This window comes from Lissotriton vulgaris, chromosome 5 (genome assembly GCF_964263255.1).
Source record: "Lissotriton vulgaris chromosome 5, aLisVul1.2, whole genome shotgun sequence".
Taxonomy (NCBI): Eukaryota; Metazoa; Chordata; class Amphibia; order Caudata; family Salamandridae; genus Lissotriton; species Lissotriton vulgaris.
In genome coordinates this window covers 1861911996-1861938932 of record NC_141693.1, presented here as the reverse complement: position 1 = coordinate 1861938932, position 26937 = coordinate 1861911996, and positions in this window count along the sequence as shown.

The following is a 26937-nucleotide window of genomic DNA, read 5'->3' as shown; positions in this document are numbered from 1 at the left end:
TTTTAGCATTTTTCTAAAATGGGTCAGATTTGGGCAGGCCCTTAAATGTATCGGCAGGTTATTCCAAAACATCGGGCCTGGAAAGAGAAGGCCTTAGCTCCACTGCGCGCTTTTTGATCCTGGGAGTTGTGATCAGCAGATCAGAACTAGATCTGAGTAAGCGCGTGGGACAATAGGGGGTCAATTTGCGGGTTAGGTACATAGGCCCTTGCCCTCTAAGAGCTTTGTGAATGAGGCACCCTATTTTAAACTTAATTCTTTTGATAATAGGGAGCCAATGTAGTTGATTTAAGATAGGAGCAGAGGGTGTTCTGGCCGGAGCGTCGACCTTGAGGCGGGCGGCGGTATTCTGGACAACCTGTAATTTCTTTATGGCTGCCGTATTAGCTGAAAACAAAAGGGCATTACAATAGTCAATCATACTAAGTACCAAGGCCTGCATCAGTGTTTTCTTAGTAGAAATAGGCAAGAGGGAGAATATCCTGCGCAGGAGGCCTAGAATGTAATAGGAGGACCCCGCTGTGGTGTTGGCGTGTGTCTCCAAAGTCAGTTTACGATCTATTCTGACTCCCAGATTTTTGACCGCCTCCTTGGGAGTGAGAGCAGTGCCCAGTTCCTCTGGCCACCAGGAAGGAGTCCAGCAGATGTCAGCTCCTCCGAACAACATTATCTCCGACTGCCTGGGTACACGATGTCACGTTCTGCCATACACAACTGACAACCTTCTGGGAATTAATGCCGGTCGCTTCTAGACCGAAAGACTTTTGAGCTCCATTTCTTGATTGGGCTCATTCGCTAAAGACCGTGAGAGATAATTCCTGGGGGAAGACAATCCCCACAGGTCCACAATAAAGGTATGTGTGGATAGCGGTCGGTTACAAGTGGAGCTTGACTCAAGATATGTACATTATTGGGGTACTAGCTGTGCACTATAAGTTTACCGGTCTGGAACTCCCCCCTCCCCACCCACCCCCTCCACCACACTGGAGTTGCTCCAGCCCACTGGCTAGGCTAAGACCTGCTCTGTATTAACTTCCTGTAACACCTCAGATGATATGTTGTACTCTGATCGAAATGTTTGTCTGTGATACTGTTAACTATTTGTGAAACACATGTGGCATTGATCTGCTTCGCTGGCTCAGTTGTAACTGTTGGTTGTCTTTAAAATGCCAATAAAAAAAAATATTTGCTGAAACTCAATTTACACACATTACTGTTCGTATCAGTAAAACTGTATTGTAGTGGGAATGTTTATCGCCATTTCATTTGAAAACGTCTGTCTGTAAATCACAGTGCGCTACTGCATCATGCTTTAGTGATATATTTATTAAAATAGAGAGTTTTAAAAGATGAACTGAGAAACATTACTGCTCCCCCTAATGACAACGCTATTAGTGAACTAAGTGGCAAGTTAGGGGTCATGTGTACCCTATATGTGAGCTAGATTCTTATTACACATGGATCAGTTGTTCAGCCTATTAAATCAACAAGTGCTTTTTGTACAGCACACATGAACTCACATATTTGGAGGTAGTCTTGTGTGTGATAATGAAGAAAAAGGTGACACCGTGAAATAAACTATTTACCTAAGATCACACAATTTGAGACGAGTTTATGGGTCAAGTGCATTACAGTTAGGTCGAGTAGATTATTCGGGTTACTAGACATGCAGGTCTGGTAACATTTTTCGGATTTTTTGATGCTTGACTACTAAACCTGGTGGAAAATGTGGGGTTCTGAGGTCACCAAATGATACCTTACAACAGGCATACTGGCTCCTGTGTCCCTCGGAGCCTCTGCCTTCTGCCCAGTGATGATGACCCCCTGCCCATACTTGGAAGTATTAGCAAGCAGGTCTCCTTGGGGTACAATGTCCTTGTCACCCATGGACACTAGGGTAACGGTAACGTCTGCTCTATCCCCCCCATAATAAGTTGGGTAATCTTTTCCGCAAGCGCTATGTTTATGTTTATTGGTTTATATAGCGCTGAATCACCCATGAGGGTATCTCGGCGCTTGGACTGAAAATTGTAAAAGGACCTGAATATGATTAAAAGAGATACGTTTTTAGCATTTTTCTAAAATGGGTCAGATTTGGGCAGGCCCTTAAATGTATCGGCAGGTTATTCCAAAACATCAGGCCTGGAAAGAGAAGGCCTTAGCTCCACTGCGCGCTTTTTGGATCCTGGGAGTTGTGATCAGCAGATCAGAACTAGATCTGAGTAAGCGCGTGGGACAATAGGGGGTCAATTTGTGGGTCAGGTACATAGGCCCTTGCCCTCTAAGAGCTTTGTGAATGATGCACCCTATTTTGAACTTAATTATTTTGATAATAGGGAGCCAATGTAGTTGATTTAAGATAGGAGCAGAGGGTGTTCTGGCCGGAGCGTCGACCTTGAGGCGGGCGGCGGTATTCTGGACAACCTGTAATTTCTTTATGGCTGCCGTATTAGCTGAAAACAAAAGGGCATTACAATAGTCAATCATACTAAGTACCAAGGCCTGCATCAGTGTTTTCTTAGTAGAAATAGGCAAGAGGGGGAATATCCTGCGCAGGAGGCCTAGAATGTAATAGCAGGACCCCGCCATGGTGTTTGCGTGTGCCTCCAAAGTCAGTTTACGATCTATTCTGACTCACAGATTTTTGACCGCCTCCTTGGGAGTGGGATTTAGAAAAGGGGGTGGTGATGAACAGAGTGTCTGAGTTAAACAGACCACTCTTACCCAGTCCAAAGATCAGGGCTTGATCCATCACCGTTATTTATCTCACTGCCCCATCCCAGCTCAGAACCTGGCTATATGCAAATCAGTCTGTCCCTGGCCCAGTGCATCATGGGAACAGGGCAGACTAAACTACCAAGCCAATTCTTCACCAGAAAGGAGACAAGCTACCGGGGACCGGTTTCTGGCATTTCAGCCTTCTTCGGCCCGGCTTGCTTGAATCCTGATGGAGCAGTGAGAAAGGGACTCATGTCTGAGTATACCCTGCCACACCTATAGTGGCCAAAAACGATTTAGAAAAGGGGGTGGTGATGAACAGAGTGTCTGAGTTAAACAGACCACTCTTACCCAGTCCAAAGATCAGGGCTTGATCCATCACCGTTATTTATCTCACTGCCCCATCCCAGCTCAGAACCTGGCTATATGCAAATCAGTCTGTCCCTGGCCCAGTGCATCATGGGAACAGGGCAGACTAAACTACCAAGCCAATTCTTCACCAGAAAGGAGACAAGCTACCGGGGACCGGTTTCTGGCATTTCAGCCTTCTTCGGCCCGGCTTGCTTGAATCCTGATGGAGCAGTGAGAAAGGGACTCATGTCTGAGTATACCCTGCCACACCTATAGTGGCCAAAAACGATTTAGAACAGGGGGTGGTGATGAACAGAGTGTCTGAGTTAAACAGACCACTCTTACCCAGTCCAAAGATCAGGGCTTGATCCATCACCGTTATTTATCTCACTGCCCCATCCCAGCTCAGAACCTGGCTATATGCAAATCAGTCTGTCCCTGGCCCAGTGCATCATGGGAACAGGGCAGACTAAACTACCAAGCCAATTCTTCACCAGAAAGGAGACAAGCTACCGGGGACCGGTTTCTGGCATTTCAGCCTTCTTCGGCCCGGCTTGCTTGAATCCTGATGGAGCAGTGAGAAAGGGACTCATGTCTGAGTATACCCTGCCACACCTATAGTGGCCAAAAACGATTTAGAAAAGGGGGTGGTGATGAACAGAGTGTCTGAGTTAAACAGACCACTCTTACCCAGTCCAAAGATCAGGGCTTGATCCATCACCGTTATTTATCTCACTGCCCCATCCCAGCTCAGAACCTGGCTATATGCAAATCAGTCTGTCCCTGGCCCAGTGCATCATGGGAGCAGGGCAGACTAAACTACCAAGCCAATTCTTCACCAGAAAGGAGACAAGCTACCGGGGACCGGTTTCTGGCATTTCAGCCTTCTTCGGCCCGGCTTGCTTGAATCCTGATGGAGCAGTGAGAAAGGGACTCATGTCTGAGTATACCCTGCCACACCTATAGTGGCCAAAAACGATTTAGAAAAGGGGGTGGTGATGAACAGAGTGTCTGAGTTAAACAGACCACTCTTACCCAGTCCAAAGATCAGGGCTTGATCCATCACCGTTATTTATCTCACTGCCCCATCCCAGCTCAGAACCTGGCTATATGCAAATCAGTCTGTCCCTGGCCCAGTGCATCATGGGAACAGGGCAGACTAAACTACCAAGCCAATTCTTCACCAGAAAGGAGACAAGCTACCGGGGACCGGTTTCTGGCATTTCAGCCTTCTTCGGCCCGGCTTGCTTGAATCCTGATGGAGCAGTGAGAAAGGGACTCATGTCTGAGTATACCCTGCCACACCTATAGTGGCCAAAAACGATTTAGAAAAGGGGGTGGTGATGAACAGAGTGTCTGAGTTAAACAGACCACTCTTACCCAGTCCAAAGATCAGGGCTTGGTCCATCACCGTTATTTATCTCACTGCCCCATTCCAGCTCAGAACCTGGCTATATGCAAATCAGTCTGTCCCTGGCCCAGTGCATCATGGGAACAGGGCAGACTAAACTACCAAGCCAATTCTTCACCAGAAAGGAGACAAGCTACCGGGGACCGGTTTCTGTCATTTCAGCCTTCTTCGGCCCGGCTTGCTTGAATCCTGATGGAGCAGTGAGAAAGGGACTCATGTCTGAGTATACCCTGCCACACCTATAGTGGCCAAAAACGATTTAGAAAAGGGGGTGGTGATGAACAGAGTGTCTGAGTTAAACAGACCACTCTTACCCAGTCCAAAGATCAGGGCTTGATCCATCACCGTTATTTATCTCACTGCCCCATCCCAGCTCAGAACCTGGCTATATGCAAATCAGTCTGTCCCTGGCCCAGTGCATCATGGGAACAGGGCAGACTAAACTACCAAGCCAATTCTTCACCAGAAAGGAGACAAGCTACCGGGGACCGGTTTCTGGCATTTCAGCCCTCTTTGGCCCGGCTTGCTTGAATCCTGATGGAGCAGTGAGAAAGGGACTCATGTCTGAGTATACCCTGCCACACCTATAGTGGCCAAAAACGATTTAGAAATGGGGGTGGTGATGAACAGAGTGTCTGAGTTAAACAGACCACTCTTACCCAGTCCAAAGATCAGGGCTTGATCCATCACCGTTATTTATCTCACTGCCCCATCCCAGCTCAGAACCTGGCTATATGCAAATCAGTCTGTCCCTGGCCCAGTGCATCATGGGAACAGGGCAGACTAAACTACCAAGCCAATTCTTCACCAGAAAGGAGACAAGCTACCGGGGACCGGTTTCTGGCATTTCAGCCTTCTTCGGCCCGGCTTGCTTGAATCCTGATGGAGCAGTGAGAAAGGGACTCATGTCTGAGTATACCCTGCCACACCTATAGTGGCCAAAAACGATTTAGAAAAGGGGGTGGTGATGAACAGAGTGTCTGAGTTAAACAGACCACTCTTACCCAGTCCAAAGATCAGGGCTTGATCCATCACCGTTATTTATCTCACTGCCCCATCCCAGCTCAGAACCTGGCTATATGCAAATCAGTCTGTCCCTGGCCCAGTGCATCATGGGAGCAGGGCAGACTAAACTACCAAGCCAATTCTTCACCAGAAAGGAGACAAGCTACCGGGGACCGGTTTCTGGCATTTCAGCCTTCTTCGGCCCGGCTTGCTTGAATCCTGATGGAGCAGTGAGAAAGGGACTCATGTCTGAGTATACCCTGCCACACCTATAGTGGCCAAAAACGATTTAGAAAAGGGGGTGGTGATGAACAGAGTGTCTGAGTTAAACAGACCACTCTTACCCAGTCCAAAGATCAGGGCTTGATCCATCACCGTTATTTATCTCACTGCCCCATCCCAGCTCAGAACCTGGCTATATGCAAATCAGTCTGTCCCTGGCCCAGTGCATCATGGGAACAGGGCAGACTAAACTACCAAGCCAATTCTTCACCAGAAAGGAGACAAGCTACCGGGGACCGGTTTCTGGCATTTCAGCCTTCTTCGGCCCGGCTTGCTTGAATCCTGATGGAGCAGTGAGAAAGGGACTCATGTCTGAGTATACCCTGCCACACCTATAGTGGCCAAAAACGATTTAGAAAAGGGGGTGGTGATGAACAGAGTGTCTGAGTTAAACAGACCACTCTTACCCAGTCCAAAGATCAGGGCTTGGTCCATCACCGTTATTTATCTCACTGCCCCATCCCAGCTCAGAACCTGGCTATATGCAAATCAGTCTGTCCCTGGCCCAGTGCATCATGGGAACAGGGCAGACTAAACTACCAAGCCAATTCTTCACCAGAAAGGAGACAAGCTACCGGGGACCGGTTTCTGTCATTTCAGCCTTCTTCGGCCCGGCTTGCTTGAATCCTGATGGAGCAGTGAGAAAGGGACTCATGTCTGAGTATACCCTGCCACACCTATAGTGGCCAAAAACGATTTAGAAAAGGGGGTGGTGATGAACAGAGTGTCTGAGTTAAACAGACCACTCTTACCCAGTCCAAAGATCAGGGCTTGATCCATCACCGTTATTTATCTCACTGCCCCATCCCAGCTCAGAACCTGGCTATATGCAAATCAGTCTGTCCCTGGCCCAGTGCATCATGGGAACAGGGCAGACTAAACTACCAAGCCAATTCTTCACCAGAAAGGAGACAAGCTACCGGGGACCGGTTTCTGGCATTTCAGCCCTCTTCGGCCCGGCTTGCTTGAATCCTGATGGAGCAGTGAGAAAGGGACTCATGTCTGAGTATACCCTGCCACACCTATAGTGGCCAAAAACGATTTAGAAATGGGGGTGGTGATGAACAGAGTGTCTGAGTTAAACAGACCACTCTTACCCAGTCCAAAGATCAGGGCTTGATCCATCACCGTTATTTATCTCACTGCCCCATCCCAGCTCAGAACCTGGCTATATGCAAATCAGTCTGTCCCTGGCCCAGTGCATCATGGGAACAGGGCAGACTAAACTACCAAGCCAATTCTTCACCAGAAAGGAGACAAGCTACCGGGGACCGGTTTCTGGCATTTCAGCCTTCTTCGGCCCGGCTTGCTTGAATCCTGATGGAGCAGTGAGAAAGGGACTCATGTCTGAGTATACCCTGCCACACCTATAGTGGCCAAAAACGATTTAGAAAAGGGGGTGGTGATGAACAGAGTGTCTGAGTTAAACAGACCACTCTTACCCAGTCCAAAGATCAGGGCTTGATCCATCACCGTTATTTATCTCACTGCCCCATCCCAGCTCAGAACCTGGCTATATGCAAATCAGTCTGTCCCTGGCCCAGTGCATCATGGGAACAGGGCAGACTAAACTACCAAGCCAATTCTTCACCAGAAAGGAGACAAGCTACCGGGGACCGGTTTCTGGCATTTCAGCCTTCTTCGGCCCGGCTTGCTTGAATCCTGATGGAGCAGTGAGAAAGGGACTCATGTCTGAGTATACCCTGCCACACCTATAGTGGCCAAAAACGATTTAGAATAGGGGGTGGTGATGAACAGAGTGTCTGAGTTAAACAGACCACTCTTACCCAGTCCAAAGATCAGGGCTTGATCCATCACCGTTATTTATCTCACTGCCCCATCCCAGCTCAGAACCTGGCTATATGCAAATCAGTCTGTCCCTGGCCCAGTGCATCATGGGAACAGGGCAGACTAAACTACCAAGCCAATTCTTCACCAGAAAGGAGACAAGCTACCGGGGACCGGTTTCTGGCATTTCAGCCTTCTTCGGCCCGGCTTGCTTGAATCCTGATGGAGCAGTGAGAAAGGGACTCATGTCTGAGTATACCCTGCCACACCTATAGTGGCCAAAAACGATTTAGAAAAGGGGGTGGTGATGAACAGAGTGTCTGAGTTAAACAGACCACTCTTACCCAGTCCAAAGATCAGGGCTTGATCCATCACCGTTATTTATCTCACTGCCCCATCCCAGCTCAGAACCTGGCTATATGCAAATCAGTCTGTCCCTGGCCCAGTGCATCATGGGAACAGGGCAGACTAAACTACCAAGCCAATTCTTCACCAGAAAGGAGACAAGCTACCGGGGACCGGTTTCTGGCATTTCAGCCTTCTTCGGCCCGGCTTGCTTGAATCCTGATGGAGCAGTGAGAAAGGGACTCATGTCTGAGTATACCCTGCCACACCTATAGTGGCCAAAAACGATTTAGAAAAGGGGGTGGTGATGAACAGAGTGTCTGAGTTAAACAGACCACTCTTACCCAGTCCAAAGATCAGGGCTTGGTCCATCACCGTTATTTATCTCACTGCCCCATCCCAGCTCAGAACCTGGCTATATGCAAATCAGTCTGTCCCTGGCCCAGTGCATCATGGGAACAGGGCAGACTAAACTACCAAGCCAATTCTTCACCAGAAAGGAGACAAGCTACCGGGGACCGGTTTCTGGCATTTCAGCCTTCTTCGGCCCGGCTTGCTTGAATCCTGATGGAGCAGTGAGAAAGGGACTCATGTCTGAGTATACCCTGCCACACCTATAGTGGCCAAAAACGATTTAGAAAAGGGGGTGGTGATGAACAGAGTGTCTGAGTTAAACAGACCACTCTTACCCAGTCCAAAGATCAGGGCTTGATCCATCACCGTTATTTATCTCACTGCCCCATCCCAGCTCAGAACCTGGCTATATGCAAATCAGTCTGTCCCTGGCCCAGTGCATCATGGGAACAGGGCAGACTAAACTACCAAGCCAATTCTTCACCAGAAAGGAGACAAGCTACCGGGGACCGGTTTCTGGCATTTCAGCCTTCTTCAGCCCGGCTTGCTTGAATCCTGATGGAGCAGTGAGAAAGGGACTCATGTCTGAGTATACCCTGCCACACCTATAGTGGCCAAAAACGATTTAGAAAAGGGGGTGGTGATGAACAGAGTGTCTGAGTTAAACAGACCACTCTTACCCAGTCCAAAGATCAGGGCTTGATCCATCACCGTTATTTATCTCACTGCCCCATCCCAGCTCAGAACCTGGCTATATGCAAATCAGTCTGTCCCTGGCCCAGTGCATCATGGGAACAGGGCAGACTAAACTACCAAGCCAATTCTTCACCAGAAAGGAGACAAGCTACCGGGGACCGGTTTCTGGCATTTCAGCCCTCTTCGGCCTGGCTTGCTTGAATCCTGATGGAGCAGTGAGAAAGGGACTCATGTCTGAGTATACCCTGCCACACCTATAGTGGCCAAAAACGATTTAGAAATGGGGGTGGTGATGAACAGAGTGTCTGAGTTAAACAGACCACTCTTACCCAGTCCAAAGATCAGGGCTTGATCCATCACCGTTATTTATCTCACTGCCCCATCCCAGCTCAGAACCTGGCTATATGCAAATCAGTCTGTCCCTGGCCCAGTGCATCATGGGAACAGGGCAGACTAAACTACCAAGCCAATTCTTCACCAGAAAGGAGACAAGCTACCGGGGACCGGTTTCTGGCATTTCAGCCTTCTTCGGCCCGGCTTGCTTGAATCCTGATGGAGCAGTGAGAAAGGGACTCATGTCTGAGTATACCCTGCCACACCTATAGTGGCCAAAAACGATTTAGAAAAGGGGGTGGTGATGAACAGAGTGTCTGAGTTAAACAGACCACTCTTACCCAGTCCAAAGATCAGGGCTTGATCCATCACCGTTATTTATCTCACTGCCCCATCCCAGCTCAGAACCTGGCTATATGCAAATCAGTCTGTCCCTGGCCCAGTGCATCATGGGAACAGGGCAGACTAAACTACCAAGCCAATTCTTCACCAGAAAGGAGACAAGCTACCGGGGACCGGTTTCTGGCATTTCAGCCTTCTTCGGCCCGGCTTGCTTGAATCCTGATGGAGCAGTGAGAAAGGGACTCATGTCTGAGTATACCCTGCCACACCTATAGTGGCCAAAAACGATTTAGAATAGGGGGTGGTGATGAACAGAGTGTCAGAGTTAAACAGACCACTCTTACCCAGTCCAAAGATCAGGGCTTGATCCATCACCGTTATTTATCTCACTGCCCCATCCCAGCTCAGAACCTGGCTATATGCAAATCAGTCTGTCCCTGGCCCAGTGCATCATGGGAACAGGGCAGACTAAACTACCAAGCCAATTCTTCACCAGAAAGGAGACAAGCTACCGGGGACCGGTTTCTGGCATTTCAGCCTTCTTCGGCCCGGCTTGCTTGAATCCTGATGGAGCAGTGAGAAAGGGACTCATGTCTGAGTATACCCTGCCACACCTATAGTGGCCAAAAACGATTTAGAAAAGGGGGTGGTGATGAACAGAGTGTCTGAGTTAAACAGACCACTCTTACCCAGTCCAAAGATCAGGGCTTGATCCATCACCGTTATTTATCTCACTGCCCCATCCCAGCTCAGAACCTGGCTATATGCAAATCAGTCTGTCCCTGGCCCAGTGCATCATGGGAACAGGGCAGACTAAACTACCAAGCCAATTCTTCACCAGAAAGGAGACAAGCTACCGGGGACCGGTTTCTGGCATTTCAGCCTTCTTCGGCCCGGCTTGCTTGAATCCTGATGGAGCAGTGAGAAAGGGACTCATGTCTGAGTATACCCTGCCACACCTATAGTATATCCTTGGGAGTGGGAGCAGTGCCCAGTTCCTCTGGCCACCAGGAAGGAGTCCAGCAGATCTCAGCTCCTCCGAACAACATTATTTCCGGCTTACCTGCATTTAGTTGCAGGAAGTTGGACTGCATCCAAACGGCGATCGCTTTCATGCCTTCCGAAAATATCTGTTGGATGTGCGGATTGTTTTTGTCAAAGGTCAGGAGGAGCTGAGTATCATCTGCATACGAGATCGGGGTAAAACCGAGTTCTCTCATCAGTCTGGCTAGGGGGGAAACATAAATATTAAAAAGGGTCGGGCTGAGGCAGGAGCCCTCGGGGACCCCCTTGTTAACCTTAGTCGTGGTTGACTTAAATGTGCCCATAGTGACAGTCTGTGTCCTGTCTGTCAAGAAGCTAGTGAGCCATTGTAAGGCCAGAGCTCTGACACCTATACCGTCCAGTCTCTCCAATAAGATCTGATGGGAGATAGCCCTTGGGACTGCCCTCCAATGAACACTTGGCATCTCCCTTCATGTGTCCATTCCGGTAACCTTCATAACACTTTAGGGACAAACTTTCCTGTCTTCTTGTCAACAAAACCATGTTTTTTCTAGTCAGGTTGGGGATGGGCATCCTTCCCCTGTGAACTGTTTTTTGGGGGAACTCCGTACTGTTTTTTTGTATCCCTCCTCTTCTGTTGAGTACCCTTATCACCCTTTTGGGATTTCCCCTCAGATGCCTTCTTGGACCGGAAAGTGTTCGCCATCATTGACTTTGACGTTTTGTTATTTAAGCAAGATTTCCAGGACCTTTTGAGTTCTTTGTTTCATTTACAAGCGGAGTGCCCCCTCCTTGATGTAGGACACAGATACAGGAATGCTGAAAGTGTGTCCCACTTAATTTTAGGTTGTTGAATGATACTTGAGATGGCTGATATCTAGTAAGGAGCTTAGAATTATTAGAATTGGTACGATACTTGAGATGGATGATATCTAGTAAGGAGCATAGAATTATTAGAACACTTGATTATGTCCCAATGTGCTGCATGGAACTTTTTACCATAGTAAAATGGCGGACATATTTGATGACACATTGACATTACGGTTAGAGCTGTGATTTCTCCCCACAGGTGTTTGTCACAAATGACTCTTGCATTTAGCTATTTATTTGAGACTTTCAGTACCCTACGAGTTTTTGTGCTATTTAGATGTGGAATAGCCCCTCTTTTAAGGAGGACACCGATCCAGATTAATATGAAGTTGTGGAATTAAGCTTGAATGGGTTAGTATGAAGCAACAAGGATATTTTTTTAAATGTTTGGTGAGGATGTTAGTGTGCAATGTTAGGAATGTTTTGCGACAGGAGTATTTGGAAATAGCTTATGAGGTCTATAGTGTGCTTTTTGGCATGCATGTCAGCAATGTTTAGAATTGGGACTACTTCGAACTACCGTTACTACGCATTTTTCACATCGTAGAGACCTTTACTTAGCATGGTTTTAGTACGCATGCTGTTACTACGCATAAGCTTTTATTTAGAATGTTTCTACTTAGAAATATAATGAAAACTCACTAAATTGTGTAATTTGAAAAGCCACTGCAACCCCGACAGGATATCAGGAACTGAGTTCATGCGTTTTACGTGGTTGGCACATTATCGTGGTTGGTAAATGAGTTAGAATCATAGTCCGTTTTCAAATATTATGAAAATACAAAGAAGTAGACGTCATAACGTTGGAACGTCATTAAATAGAACCACACACAATGGAGAAAGGATGTACAGGTAAGAAGAAATAGCCCATAATTAGAGCATTGTATGATGAATATGTATTAAAAAAAAATATGAGCAGCCACATGCGAAGTAATGGTAGATCACCCCAACATATCGTAATATAGAGGTGAAAGGGGAATTAATAATTTATGACAGTGAGCAGAAGAATTTTAATGTGTGGAAATCATGTTTGCATTCTTTGAAACAAAGGATTAAAATAAGTTTCGTTATGATACATCTTCGTGGGATTACATTTTTTTTAAAGTGGATTTAAATATCACTAGCCTCATCAGAAAACAAATAGATGAAAAAAAGGAGTGAACATGTCATCGAAATGCAGCAGGAAGCAAATCACACCCAAAACCCGCTCCTGGGGTTAGGTTACTTTTTGATATGTATTCATATTTAAATAACTAAAATCGCGATGTGGTGGTATGCGAAGAAAGTTCTTGCCAAGTGATTGCATTTTAAAGAGAATTACAAACAGATGCAAAGTAAAAGAATGCGCAGTAGAAAAATGAGTACTAACATCATCTGCGAAGTAAAACTCGCATACTAATGGTATGCGCACTAATAGTATGAGAAGTAACTAGACATATTCCTTCTAACACAATGCGGAGGTAAAAGGTATCTTTGAGGGCTATGTTCATTGTGCTATGGGTTGCTTATGATTCTTTCTTTATGAGGGATAGTATATGACGTGTTAAGGAGAAGATGGTGATTCCATGGTTTTAATAGAGTTAGAGTTGGTTTTAATGGAGGCGATGTGCAATATTTATCACTGGAACATTATGATGATATAGTAGGAAATAATCCTTGTTTATATGGGAAATGATTGTTATCACTGATATTGTATTGATTGGAATCATGAAACATGAGTTCAATATACATATTTATACTATCATATTCGAGATTCGCCTATTCTGGGTGCATGCATTTTGAAATTTCCCATTGAGGAATGAGACTCTTGAACTGAAAAGTTAAGGAGGGTTCAATATGCTGCCCTCTAGAAATTTGATGGACCATTATCAGTAGAATTTGAGTGGTGTGTGCCCTGGGATTCAGATACTGATTGGGTCACATTGGCACTAGGCACTATGGTAATGTCAAGAAAGTGTAATGCCCTCTCTTCCTTTCTTATCCACATCCCTTGATTCAATATGGCTTGGGTTTAATTAGTTTTCCTTCTTGTACATCAACTGATTTAAATAATATTATCTTCTCTTCTATGTTACAAGATTTCAACTTGTCATTATTATCTGTACACTGAGTCATGAACTGCACTCCTGTTATGTGAATGCTGGTTCTTTCGTGTGGTTCTTTATTTTTATTTTGTTAACACACAGGATGTCATTATGTGATGGGTTTCTCATTTGTCTGGGAATGGGTTTGTAAAGTGTTTTTTTTAAGATATCATTTGATATGATCTTTATGTAGCTCATTGTATTGCAGCCCTGAAGAAGTCCACTGATGTAGGCGAAACGCATTGGCTGAGGCTGTGCGTATGAAAGTACAACAGCATTTTGGAATATAAGAAAAAGAAGAAACACAGAAAATTGCATGTTTTAATTGGACTTTTTTTCTAACATTGTTCTATTTTGGGTGCACCGCTGATGTTGTATGCCTCAAAGGTCATCCCAAACTTGGTGAGTAGAATGGTTTTCATGGGAGCATACTCATCTGGTTCCCAGCCTCTACAATAAGAAGTGTATCCCTCTTCACTGTATCCATGTGATTCCAAAGGCCTGCCCCACAATCCTCCTCTGGGACCTTGTGCATCCTCAGGTCTACTTCTTAGGCAGAAAAACATTTATCTAAATGATCCCCGCCACATAGCTTAACACCAGGTATTGGGGTATGCGGACTCTCACCTCTCCATGGGACACTGCTGGTTGGCTGCTGGTTTCTGCTGCTTGCTTGCCCTTAAGGTTCAGCTCCTTCAGATTCATTTCATAAACCATTCCCTTTTCTTCCAGGGCCAGCTTCTTCTCTTCTATGCCCCGGGCGGCCTCCTCTGCCGACTTCTTATCAGAATATTGCTCTCTGATTGCTTTCAGTTTCAACTTGGCTAGCTGCAGCCTGAACTCCCTCTCAGCCTTCCTGTCCACCAGAAGACCGTTTTAGTGTACATGCATTTAATAAGTGATCTATAACATCCTCTCAAAGGCTCTGAGGGCTACCTGGAGGTCCATCTTTGTGGCCCTCCTTTCAACATCCAGCCTCTCTGCAGTCAAAGCCTATGCAGCTCTATCTTTCTGAGGTCATCGACATTGACTAGCTCCAACTGCATGGTCGCAAAAAAGAGGTAAGGTAAACTTAAATTTGGGAAAAGGGAAAAAATAGCCAAATCAAATACTAAGGAGAAATTTTTCAAAATGTAATTTGATGTCAAACTATTTATCTGGGCTTTTACACAATTACTGCACGGTACTGCACAAAACTGGATACTACCACTTCCACCAATGTAAGACAATGTATTTTTGTTCAGAGTGTGTGAACCGTCTTCTAAATGTAAAATTCCCAAGTCTTTAGCTGTTTAGGCACATTTAGCACTACTTCCAAGGGTCCAAGACTGGGTGGGCACCACTTGGAGGCCAGGGTCCAGGTGTAGTTTCAAGCTTGTTGGAGACATTTGTGTCCCTGTAGCTATGCCTAGGACACAAGCCAACGAGCCCTTGGAGTCACTCATGGAGTCTTGGGATCAATCAGCAAGGCAAACCTCATGCTGCAGGGCAAAGGGCAGTCCTCGGAGGGTACAAGGCAGGCTTTAAGCAGCAGGGCAGTCCTTTGGTAGCAGCAAGGCAGTGCTCTGAAGTACAAAACAAGCCTTCTGGGGGTTCCCTGCAGGTCCAGGAGTAAACTGAAGGATTAGTGTGAGCATCTAATATTTATTATAACAACAACAGTGGATTTAGGGAAAAAGTTTATAGACCTGCGAGGCAAAGTCTCCTCTTTGAAATATCATGAAACACACAATATCACCTCGGGTCTTATCAATGCACTTTTAGCCTCTAGGCCAAAAGTGCATTGATAAGACCCGAGGTGATATTGTGTGTTTCATCCAATATTAATACCTGGTGCAAGCCTTTGCAGTGGGAGAAACTCCAAGACTTTCCCCCACATCTGGGTGTGGAGTATCCTTCTTCTTCAGCCCAGAATCCAAGAGGTCTAACATAACATATGTATTTGTAAAGCACACGTTCACCCAAGGGAATTTTTACGCTGAATAACAGATGTTTATTGCTATCCAACTCAATGGTGCTCATGTTATTAACCTCAGAAGGATGAAACGCTGAGTGTACCTGCCGGGATTTGAACCTGTAACCATGAGGTTGAACACAGGCCCCTACAGTGAACACATTAGTCCACTAAGTCACGAGACCCAGCAGGGTGACAAAGGGCTGGTGTGGAGTTCCTTGTGAGTATGCTGGAGGTAGCTCTTTTGAAATGTAAGTGTGACAGGGAACAGCTCCACCCCTTCCATCCTGGCAGAATGTCCCATCTTGCGAACTGCCAACTATTCATAGTCATGTAACCCAGGACATGGGCTGCAGGCAAAAAATGGTTAGGCTAACCCTGGGCGTAGTTCGCGTAGTAGCGTTACGCGTAGCTATGTTTAGTGCACTATGCAAAATGCTGCTTGCACTGATTACACAGTGCCGGATGCTTGTCCACACAGTGCAATCAGTGCAAACGGCATCTTGCACAGTGCAAGCGATCGTTTTCTGCCGCTCAAGTAATTTCTACTCGAGCTGCAGCTTTCTCAACGCGGACTGGTAGTTTCTCATCGCGAGTGGTCGCAAGCATACGCGACCACTCGCAATGAGAAACCTGACCTCCCCGCATTGAGAATCTCGCCAGAAGGTTTATTTTCCACGCTTGCGATCTGCAAATTGATGTAGCTGATCGTGAACGAGGAAAAAGTCTCGCTGGGATGTAATTTTGCTCGCTCGCCGTCGCCAACTTGACGAGGACCGCGAGTAAGCAAAAAATGTCTGCTACACTACGCGTGTTTGCACTGTGCTACGTGCAATCAGCGTAGTGCGAAGTAGAGCAAACTTTGCAAACTACGCGAGCGTAGCGTAGTACTTCACCCAGGGTTAGTTAGGACAAGAAAATCCCAACTTTGTAAAAGTGGCACTTTCAGAATTGTGACTTAAAATCTGACTTTACCATGAAAGAGGATTTTAAATTACAGTTCTTTTGAGACCAAACATGATGTTTCTACCTGTTCCAAATCAACAGTTAGCACTTAGTAAATATAATAAGGTAACCCAATGTTATCCTATTGGAGTGGAAAGCCTCACATTAGTGAAAAAAGAATTTAGGAGTGTTTCACCATTAGGACATATAAAACCTAAAAGTACATGTCCAACTTTTTAAATAACATGCACCCTGCCCTATGGGCTGTTAAGGGCCTACCTTAGGGGTTACTTATATGTATTAAAAAGGCGGGTTAGGCCTGGCAAAGGTTTATTTTGCCAGGTCGAGTTGGCAGTTTAAAACTACACAGAGGCCGTAATGGCTGACCTGAGATGTTTTAAAGGGCTACTTAAGTGGATGGCACTAAGGTGTTTCACCCTATGGGGTACCTAAGGGCTCCATTCTTAACCCTTTACTCTTCAATTTAAACATCAGACCTCTAGCTGATGTTGCGGAAGAGGCCGGGTTGTCCCTGTTTTCTTACGCGGGCGACTCCCAGATTATCTTCGCTCTCTCGATGGAGAGTGCGGCCTGGTCGTGCCTGTGAGAAGTTGGCCCGATATGCAACGTTCGCTATTCTAGCGACCGCTATGTATCGTTCCAACGACCCTTATGGTGTTTGGTTGTAAGTCAACCTATAGACCAGCTATCCTAGTAGCGTGGATACGAGCAGTCTAAGGCTAAAGACTCGAGAGGGCATGTTAAGCCAGCTGTTTACCACACATGTACCCCTTGAACACCAAGTGAAAGGACACCACACAAGTGTTATGAAAATAAACAGGATATTTATTAAGAATCACAACAGCCCTGTACTCTTTATGAGGACAGGGTACTAAGCACAAACCAAATCTCTTAGGAAAATACTTCAAGTGCACAATTAAAACAAGTGTCCGAGGACACGGAAAGTTTAAGGTCTCGGGCGGACCCGATAAGGCAAGTCGGAAGCGAGGGACTCAGGACCCTAGAGAAAAGAGGCTATGCAGGCACCGAAATGCCGAGTTACCTAGCCACGAGGGCTGCGGCTGCACAAGTCTTACAGGCGTCGGGGTCTTCGCTGACGAGCCAGGAGCCGGAAGAAAAGGAGTTGCTGGCCGGCGACCAGTGATGAATAGTTCGTAGGGATCCAAGCCTGGATCAGAGATTGATGATACCTGAAAGCAGAGGGGACCAAGTTCGTACTACTAGCCAGTAGTCAGAGGGTACCAGGATGGCACCGGTTGGCCGTCACCTCGACCAGGTGAGTGGGCGACGCTAGGCTCTGCAGTCTCACGGACCAGGAGGCGTTGTCGGCGACCACGGCGGAGGTGCGATCTGTCCCACGAAGGATGATGCTGTCGGCGTCGCTGGGCCCAGGATGGGGCAACAAGCCTTGGCAGATCTCAGGGCCACGTGGTGGGCCTAAGATGGCGTCTTGAGTGGACCAGGAGGGTCCGGGGTGCTTCTCGCAAAGATGGAAGCAAGGGCCAGTCTGGAGCAACCAGACCAGCAGTGTTGATTGTCGGATGTCGTCACAGAAGGGCACAAGCCAGCGGCTAGTGACCAGACAACGTGCTGAGCAGCGAGCAGAAGGGCCCCACGCAGGTCGTGGAGATGCTGGGAGACTGCACTTCGGTGCTGGAGCGGCTCAGGGTCGGGGCTTCTCGGACCCCAGAGCACTCACCAGAGAGTTACCTCGATGGTCGTGCTGGTTAAGAAAGCGTGCAGGTTTTGATGATGGCCGGTCCCTCGAGGTCTCGTCGCACCCACAGATCACAGCTGAGCTGATGACGTGGGTAGAGGTCAGAGGTGCCAGGGAAGCCGGTTCTCGTCGAGCTGGGCCGTCGGATCCTTGAGGAAGGACTTGCAGCAAACCGCAGAGTTCTTAGTTGGTGCCCGCTGATGCAGGGTGACTACTCCTTAGTCGCAAGGGAGAAATCTTGAGAAGAGACTCGAAGTCCTTTCGTAGAAAGTATTCTTGATTCAAAGATGATCTAATTTGGAAGGGTCCCCGCTCCGGCCTTTATTCTAAAGAAAGGGGTGGGTACATGACTAGGTCCTGCCCTAAGGGTGGGACCAGGAAGGGGGGTAGTTACACCCCTCTCCCCTGCCGGACTTTCCCCAGGCCAGGGCTGGCGCCCCTGGAACTGGTTCTGACCGGCAGATGCGTAGTGAGCACCGGGGTGCCACTCCGCAGTCACCTTCTCGCAGAAGCCCTACCTACCCAGAATACACAAACCCTGTCTGGGACGGTGCGAACACCGCCCTCGACAGGAAACCCTTTGTCCGAGCGCTCCTCGCTGGAAGGACTCCCAGCAGCAGGAGGTCAGACTCGTGTCTGTGGTGGCAGCATCCATTTTGTGGAGCTGAGGCTTTAGTTAACTTTAACCGGGGTTCACAGTTACGTACATGTCGTGTCCCTCTAGAAGGGTGGAATGCTAACCTCGTCGCCAGAATTGGTGAGAGGGCAGCACCCCGATTCGTATGACACCTTACTCGACATGCCTTGATAACGCGACACCGAAGTTACCGATGTGGTACGCGTTATCATGGAACAGCCATTGGGTCTTTGATCCGCAAGCTGCAACCGGCTCGGCTCGGGCCAGAGCACAGTTCACACGAGCCCACGCACTCTGCCTTCAGGATTGTCAAGGCCTGCCATAGGAGTGACTGATAGGAACTCGGGTGTCCATGGTATGGTTAGATATAGGGCTACTATACCTAAAGCAAAGGGTGATTACACGACTTCGCCCCAGCTGTCATGCAGCCAGTTGTGTCAAATTTAGGAGGCCAGCCAGGGGTGGCATAATACATGCTGCAGCCCCTGGCGGCCCTGGGTACACCTATGCCCTGAGTTACAGGGTCTGATAAGGTGGCCCAGTACCAATTGGAAATGTACCTAGGGTACATGGAATCCATTTTAAAGAGAGAGCAGTAGGCCTGGGGTCCTGATTGGCAGGGTCCCAGGTCGACTATGTCCAAAACCAGCTAAAACACAGGGCAAAAAGTTGGGGGCAACCATAGTCAGGATGTACCTTCCTACACACCCCCCCCCCCCCAAACGAAAGGAGATAAGGCTATCCTTGTCCAGGTAAGCCTCTATTACCTAAGTGGCCATATAAGGAAGGACCAGCTCTGGCTTGGTTTCCCCCTGTGTCATGGTCCACTAGGCAACCCCTCACCCTAAGGGTATCTGAGGGTCTCCACCATAGGGAATCTCTGTCTCTGGTGTGTCCTGGGAAAGAAGAAGGCTGATGCTGGGATGGAGTACTGAAGTGAGGCTCCTCTACCTTTGGGCTCAACTTCCTCCAATCACCATTCATCATGTGTGCCTTTCTTTCTTTAGCTGAGATGCACTGAGCTCTCAGGGTCAGCCTCTGGCTACCTAAAGCTGGAAGCTGAGTCCCTCTGTTTGGCTTACTGGAGGAACAGGTCAGGTCTGGGGTTTTTAGGCCCCATGTTTGGCTGTGCCCAACAGTGTCCAGCTGTGGGAGTTCCCTAACTACTTTTAAGGGGGATCCCTCAGGAGTCTGTTCTATTGTCACTTGGCTAGGTTTACCAGCTTCAGTGATCCTAATCTGCTGATTAAGGGGTTCTTTTGGACAGGGGGCCCTTTTGGGTCCACCACTGGCCTCCCTGTCCTCTTCAGCCCTGGGCTGACTGAGGCAGGGTAGAGAGGTGCAGGTTACCTGCTCCAGACTGGGTCCCACCTGGGAAGGGTCCACTGCTATCAGGGGCTCTGCCAGGCTAGGCCTGACTACCTCTGGGGCAGTTCCTTCAACAGGGGTAGAGTCAGTTCCCTGAGGAGGCTGGCTCTCACCTAGTGTCTGGGAGGGGGAAGACTCTTCTTCCTCCTCAATGCTCTCTGTTTGAGTGGAGTGATCCATTGTTTCAGGCTTCACAACCTCACTATCTGTCTGAGTAGAGGCTGAGACCATTTCAACCTTGCCAACCTTTTCAGGAGGGCACTCAGTCTGTGTTTGGGCTGTGACTGTCACAGCCCTCCTATCCTGCTCTGGAAAGTCTGTCTGAGCCTGGGCAGTGGCTACCACTGCCCTTCCAACCTTTTCAGGGAGGAATGGTGCTTGGACTGGGGCTGTAGCTATTACTGCCCCACTAACCTGTCTGGATAGGCCTATCATTCTGGAATGAGTTTCTTGTTCCACCTCAGCCCATGCTGAGAGTTCCAGGTCATTCCCCAGTAAGAAATCTGTCACTGCCACTCTCATGGGCCCTGTGACATTACCCCAGCTGAGCTTGACTACTGCCATGGGATGCCTTCTCTTCATTCCATGAATGTCCGTCACCTGATAAGTAAAACCAGGGGTCAGTTGAGCAGAGGGGACCAGATGGTCACTCACCATGGTGAGGCTGGCCCCTGTGTCTCTGAATGCCTCAACTTTCTGACCATTCACTAAAAATTCTTGTCTATACTTGCCCAAAATGTGGGGTCCAGTAGTGAAGTTGGCAAACCCCATGCCAGTCTCACAGACAAAAGTGTGGTCAGGGAACCTGGCTAGGCCATAGTCCTCCTGATTGCCCAAAGTAATGCCCACCACATTCTTGGGGGCACTCCCACCACCTGGGGGATTACCACTAGTGGTAACAGGAGGTCTGGGAGTGTTACTTGGGGGTATGTTTTCCTTATTGCTATTTTTAGGGCACTTGACATCACTTTTGTAATGGCCCACCTGTTTACAGGTATGGCAATAAGGTTTCTTCTGTTCTGAAGGAGTGTTCTGGGACCCACCACCCTTGTTGGAGTTTTGGGGCCCTTGGGAAGTCTTCTCTGTGGATTTATCCCCACCCTTCTCTTGAGGCTTGGTTGATTCCTTTTTCTGGTCACCACCCTGGTTTTTAGGCCTAACCCTGGTTCTGACCCATTTGTCTGCCCTCTTACCCAATTCCTGTGGAGAGGTCAGATCAGAGTCTACCAGGTGTTGATGTAATAGCTGGTTCTGACAATTATTTAAGATTTGCTCCCTCATAATTAGATTATACAATCCTTTAAAATCAGTAACCTTACTACCCAGTAGCCAGCCCTCAAAAGCCTTAATGGCACAATCGACAAAGTCAGACCAGTCTTGAGACTGCGTTTTCTGGGTATCCCTGAACAGCACCCTGTACTGCTCAGTGGTTAGGCCGAACCCTTCAACGAGTGTATTTTTCAAGACTTGGTAATCGTTAGCATCCTCCACCCTTGTGGTGAGGAGCTTGTCTCTTCCTTTTCCTTCAAAGGAGAGCCACAAGATAGCTGCCCACTGACTCTGGGGAACACCTTGCACAGTGCAGGCCCTCTCCAAAGCAGTAATCCATTTGTGGATGTCGTCCCCTTGTTTAAAGGGGGGCACTATCTTCCCAAGGTGTTTCGTATCAAAACTCCTTTCCCTATTGCTAGGTACAATGCTGCCACCAGTGGGGACTACCCCACTTAACTGTTGCTCTCTAGCAAAGGCAAGCCTTTCTTTGGCCAGGGCAAGTTCTTCCCTTTCAATCCTCAGATTAGCTGCCCTTTCTTTAGCTTCGTACACTCTCCTCTGAGGGGACGTCATCCCTCTTTGAGAAGAGTTGTGAGAGCCATTGGTTTGAAGGGATCTGCCAGAGTCTCTTGACAGAGATCTGGCTCGTCCATTCCCAATGTTAAGCTGACCTGACAGTAGCGCTGGGGGTCCCCCAGTACCACTATCATGTTTGCTGAAGTTGGACCTGCTTAGTCTTACGACTTCTACCTGTCCCTTATCTGCCTCATCCCCAGAGGGATCCTCATTCTCATCGTCCTCTACTTCTTCAGTCTCAGTCGAGAGGTGGATGAGGTCAGGATCGCCTCTGGTTCCCTCGAGGGGAGGCATGTCTCCTTCTGGATTAGAAGAGCTAAGACGGGTCTCAGCTTTTCTGGCATCATAAGTCTCCAAGAGACCAATCAGAAAGGACGTGGTGGGGTTAGACACCTGCTTGATCTTCCGGGAGTGACACACCTGTCTTAACTCCTTGAAGCTCAGCACAGTATATCTTGAAGGGATGACCTGTGGAGGGTCAACTGACACAAGGGGAGACTCAGGGTTTCCTCCTTTGTCCGACATACTGTTTCTAGTGTGGTGTAAGTGATGCACCTACCTACACTATGTGTTTACCTACTGTTCCCTTGCTAGGAGTTGCAGCCAAGGTGTGCTAAGCCTTGAGGAGCTGCAACAGCTGGTTCAGTAGAACTCAGAGTATTCTAAGCTTTAGTTATATGTACTAACAGTACTTATGTGATCTTTCAACAAGATATTCTTAGGATACGTGTGGTAAAACAACAGCAAGCTCAAATCCCAACCGCTGCTCACCAATGTGAGAAGTTGGCCCGATATGCAACGTTCGCTATTCTAGCGACCGCTATGTATCGTTCCAACGACCCTTATGGTGTTTGGTTGTAAGTCAACCTATAGACCAGCTATCCTAGTAGCGTGGATACGAGCAGTCTAAGGCTAAAGACTCGAGAGGGCGTGTTAAGCCAGCTGTTTACCACACATGTACCCCTTGAACACCAAGTGAAAGGACACCACACAAGTGTTATGAAAATAAACAGGATATTTATTAAGAATCACAACAGCCCTGTACTCTTTATGAGGACAGGGTACTAAGCACAAACCAAATCTCTTAGGAAAATACTTCAAGTGCACAATTAAAACAAGTGTCCGAGGACACGGAAAGTTTAAGGTCTCGGGCGGACCCGATAAGGCAAGTCGGAAGCGAGGGACTCAGGACCCTAGAGAAAAGAGGCTATGCAGGCACCGAAATGCCGAGTTACCTAGCCACGAGGGCTGCGGCTGCACAAGTCTTACAGGCGTCGGGGTCTTCGCTGACGAGCCAGGAGCCGGAAGAAAAGGAGTTGCTGGCCGGCGACCAGTGATGAATAGTTCGTAGGGATCCAAGCCTGGATCAGAGATTGATGATACCTGAAAGCAGAGGGGACCAAGTTCGTACTACTAGCCAGTAGTCAGAGGGTACCAGGAAGGCACCGGTTGGCCGTCACCTCGACCAGGTGAGTGGGCGACGCTAGGCTCGGCAGTCTCACGGACCAGGAGGCGTTGTCGGCGACCACGGTGGAGGTGCGAGCTGTCCCACGAAGGATGATGCTGTCGGCGTCGCTGGGCCCAGGATTGGGCAACAAGCCTTGGCATATCTCAGGGCCACGTGGTGGGCCTAAGATGGCGTCTTGAGTGGACCAGGAGGGTCCGGGGTGCTTCTCGCAAAGATGGAAGCAAGGGCCAGTCTGGAGCAACCAGACCAGCAGTGTTGATTGTCGGATGTCGTCACAGAAGGGCACAAGCCAGCGGCTAGTGACCAGACAACGTGCTGAGCAGCGAGCAGAAGGGCCCCACGCAGATCGTGGAGATGCTGGGAGACTGCACTTCGGTGCTGGAGCGGCTCAGGGTCGGGGCTTCTCGGACCCCAGAGCACTCACCAGAGAGTTACCTCGATGGTCGTGCTGGTTAAGAAAGCGTGCAGGTTTTGATGATGGCCGGTCCCTCGAGGTCTCGTCGCACCCACAGATCACAGCTGAGCTGATGACGTGGGTAGAGGTCAGAGGTGCCAGGGAAGCCGGTTCTCGTCGAGCTGGGCCGTCGGATCCTTGAGGAAGGACTTGCAGCAAACCGCAGAGTTCTTAGTTGGTGCCCGCTGATGCAGGGTGACTACTCCTTAGTCACAAGGGAGAAATCTTGAGAAGAGTCTCGAAGTCCTTTCGTAGAAAGTATTCTTGATTCAAAGATGATCTAATTTGGAAGGGTCCCCGCTCCGGCCTTTATTCTAAAGAAAGGGGTGGGTACATGACTAGGTCCTGCCCTAAGGGTGGGACCAGGAAGGGGGGTAGTTACACCCCTCTCCCCTGCCGGACTTTCCCCAGGCCAGGGCTGGCGCCCCTGGAACTGGTTCTGACCGGCAGATGCGTAGTGAGCACCGGGGTGCCACTCCGCAGTCACCTTCTCGCAGAAGCCCTACCTACCCAGAATACACAAACCCTGTCTGGGACGGTGCGAACACCGCCCTCGACAGGAAACCCTTTGTCCGAGCGCTCCTCGCTGGAAGGACTCCCAGCAGCAGGAGGTCAGACTCGTGTCTGTGGTGGCAGCATCCATTTTGTGGAGCTGAGGCTTTAGTTAACTTTAACCGGGGTTCACAGTTACGTACATGTCGTGTCCCTCTAGAAGGGTGGAATGCTAACCTCGTCGCCAGAATTGGTGAGAGGGCAGCACCCCGATTCGTATGACACCTTACTCGACATGCCTTGATAACGCGACACCGAAGTTACCGATGTGGTACGCGTTATCATGGAACAGCCATTGGGTCTTTGATCCGCAAGCTGCAACCGGCTCGGCTCGGGCCAGAGCACAGTTCACACGAGCCCACGCACTCTGCCTTCAGGATTGTCAAGGCCTGCCATAGGAGTGACTGATAGGAACTCGGGTGTCCATGGTATGGTTAGATATAGGGCTACTATACCTAAAGCAAAGGGTGATTACACGACTTCGCCCCAGCTGTCATGCAGCCAGTTGTGTCAAATTTAGGAGGCCAGCCAGGGGTGGCATAATACATGCTGCAGCCCCTGGCGGCCCTGGGTACACCTATGCCCTGAGTTACAGGGTCTGATAAGGTGGCCCAGTACCAATTGGAAATGTACCTAGGGTACATGGAATCCATTTTAAAGAGAGAGCAGTAGGCCTGGGGTCCTGATTGGCAGGGTCCCAGGTCGACTATGTCCAAAACCAGCTAAAACACAGGGCAAAAAGTTGGGGGCAACCATAGTCAGGATGTACCTTCCTACAGTGCCCCCTTCAGCTGGGCTTGAGTAAAATTGCATCATGGATGCAGTTAAATTATCTCAAGCTCAACGGAGAGAAAACCGAGGTCTTGATACTTGGTAAAAATAAGGATCTCTGGGGCCCACAACATTGGCCCAGTGAGATGGGTGCACTTCCTTTACCCTCCTGCCAACCGTAACTTGGGTGTAATCATCGATGACTCGCTAACTATGCATCATCAAGCTGTCAAGGTGGCCGTCCCATATTTTACCATCCTAAAGTGGATAAAAAGATCAGCTGGATGCTACCTGAGCCCATCCAAAGAACAGTAGTCCAGGCATTAATCACCTCAAGACTGGACTACGGTAATGTTCTCTACCTAGGATCCAACACGGAAGCGACTCGTAGGCTGCAGATGGTTCCGAACTCAATGTCAGTGCGGCTGTGTCTTACTCAAAAAGTTAAAAGCTAGAGAGGCAGTTAATTTGTTGAAAATTCTAACTACATAGAAGAGGACTCCCATTAAGTTACATGTTCTAATTTGCGTGGCAGCCATCTTGGAGAGATCCTACAGAACAATTCATTAAATTGTCTCTATCCAATACGAAAATGCTAAAAAACAGCGATTGCCAACCTGTCTGACTTGAATAATTGCTGTAAGTTCATTGCCACATTATTTAAATAAAAAATCACAAATATTAATTTTCAATGATCAAATTCATTCAATTGTCAATGTATAAAACAGTATTTTTACAGCGGTCCTTGTTCCAGAATTATGCCCTGAATGGGCTGACCCACAGTGATCTCACACCTTCATACTTGTTCTAATTAAAACAAATTTTATAGTACGATCATCCGCTGTATGGGCCGGCATGTTTAATTCATTCATTCCTTGGTGGTACCCTATTTGTATTTTGTACATGGAGGGGGTCCTATGGGGTGTCTGACACTTGCAGTCCTAAATATTAACAGCGTGTTGACAAATACCCAAAGGGGTTTCTACCCTCTATTCCAAAGATCTTTGTTGTAAAAACTCCAAGTGACTTCTATTGCAGGAGAGGCTATTTCAGGCCAGAGACAGCCAAAATAAACCCATTTTTGTCTTTAAAAATTGGGAGTCTCACGTCTGAATCCGGTCTATTGGTATGTATGTATGAGGCCAACATTTTAGAAGCGGTAACGGAGAGATTTTTTTAAAATAATAGGGAGAATCTATTTCTCCCACTGACATCTATTGAAAACAGGCAATTTCACGCAGAAGACAACCAAAATAAAGCAATTTCCCCTCCCCCAAAAAAATCGGGAGTATCCCGTCCGAACTGGGTATGGGGGGGGGGGACGTGTGTGTGTGTGTGTGTGTATAAAACACATATGCACTTGTGCACACATTGAAAGAAACACAATCACGCATATTCAAAACCTAAAACACGCACAGCAATATGTATCCAAACACGCTCTCCCTCACACACCCCAAGGTACACAAGGGCCTCTACCCCACACTCACACGCATAACGCACGCACCTAATTGTACACTCTGATGCACACAAACACGCTAAGACACACACTGGGCCTTTCAGTCTCGGCAGTTTGGGATTAGCGATGGAAAACAGCAATTAAAAAACAAACGCATCGCAT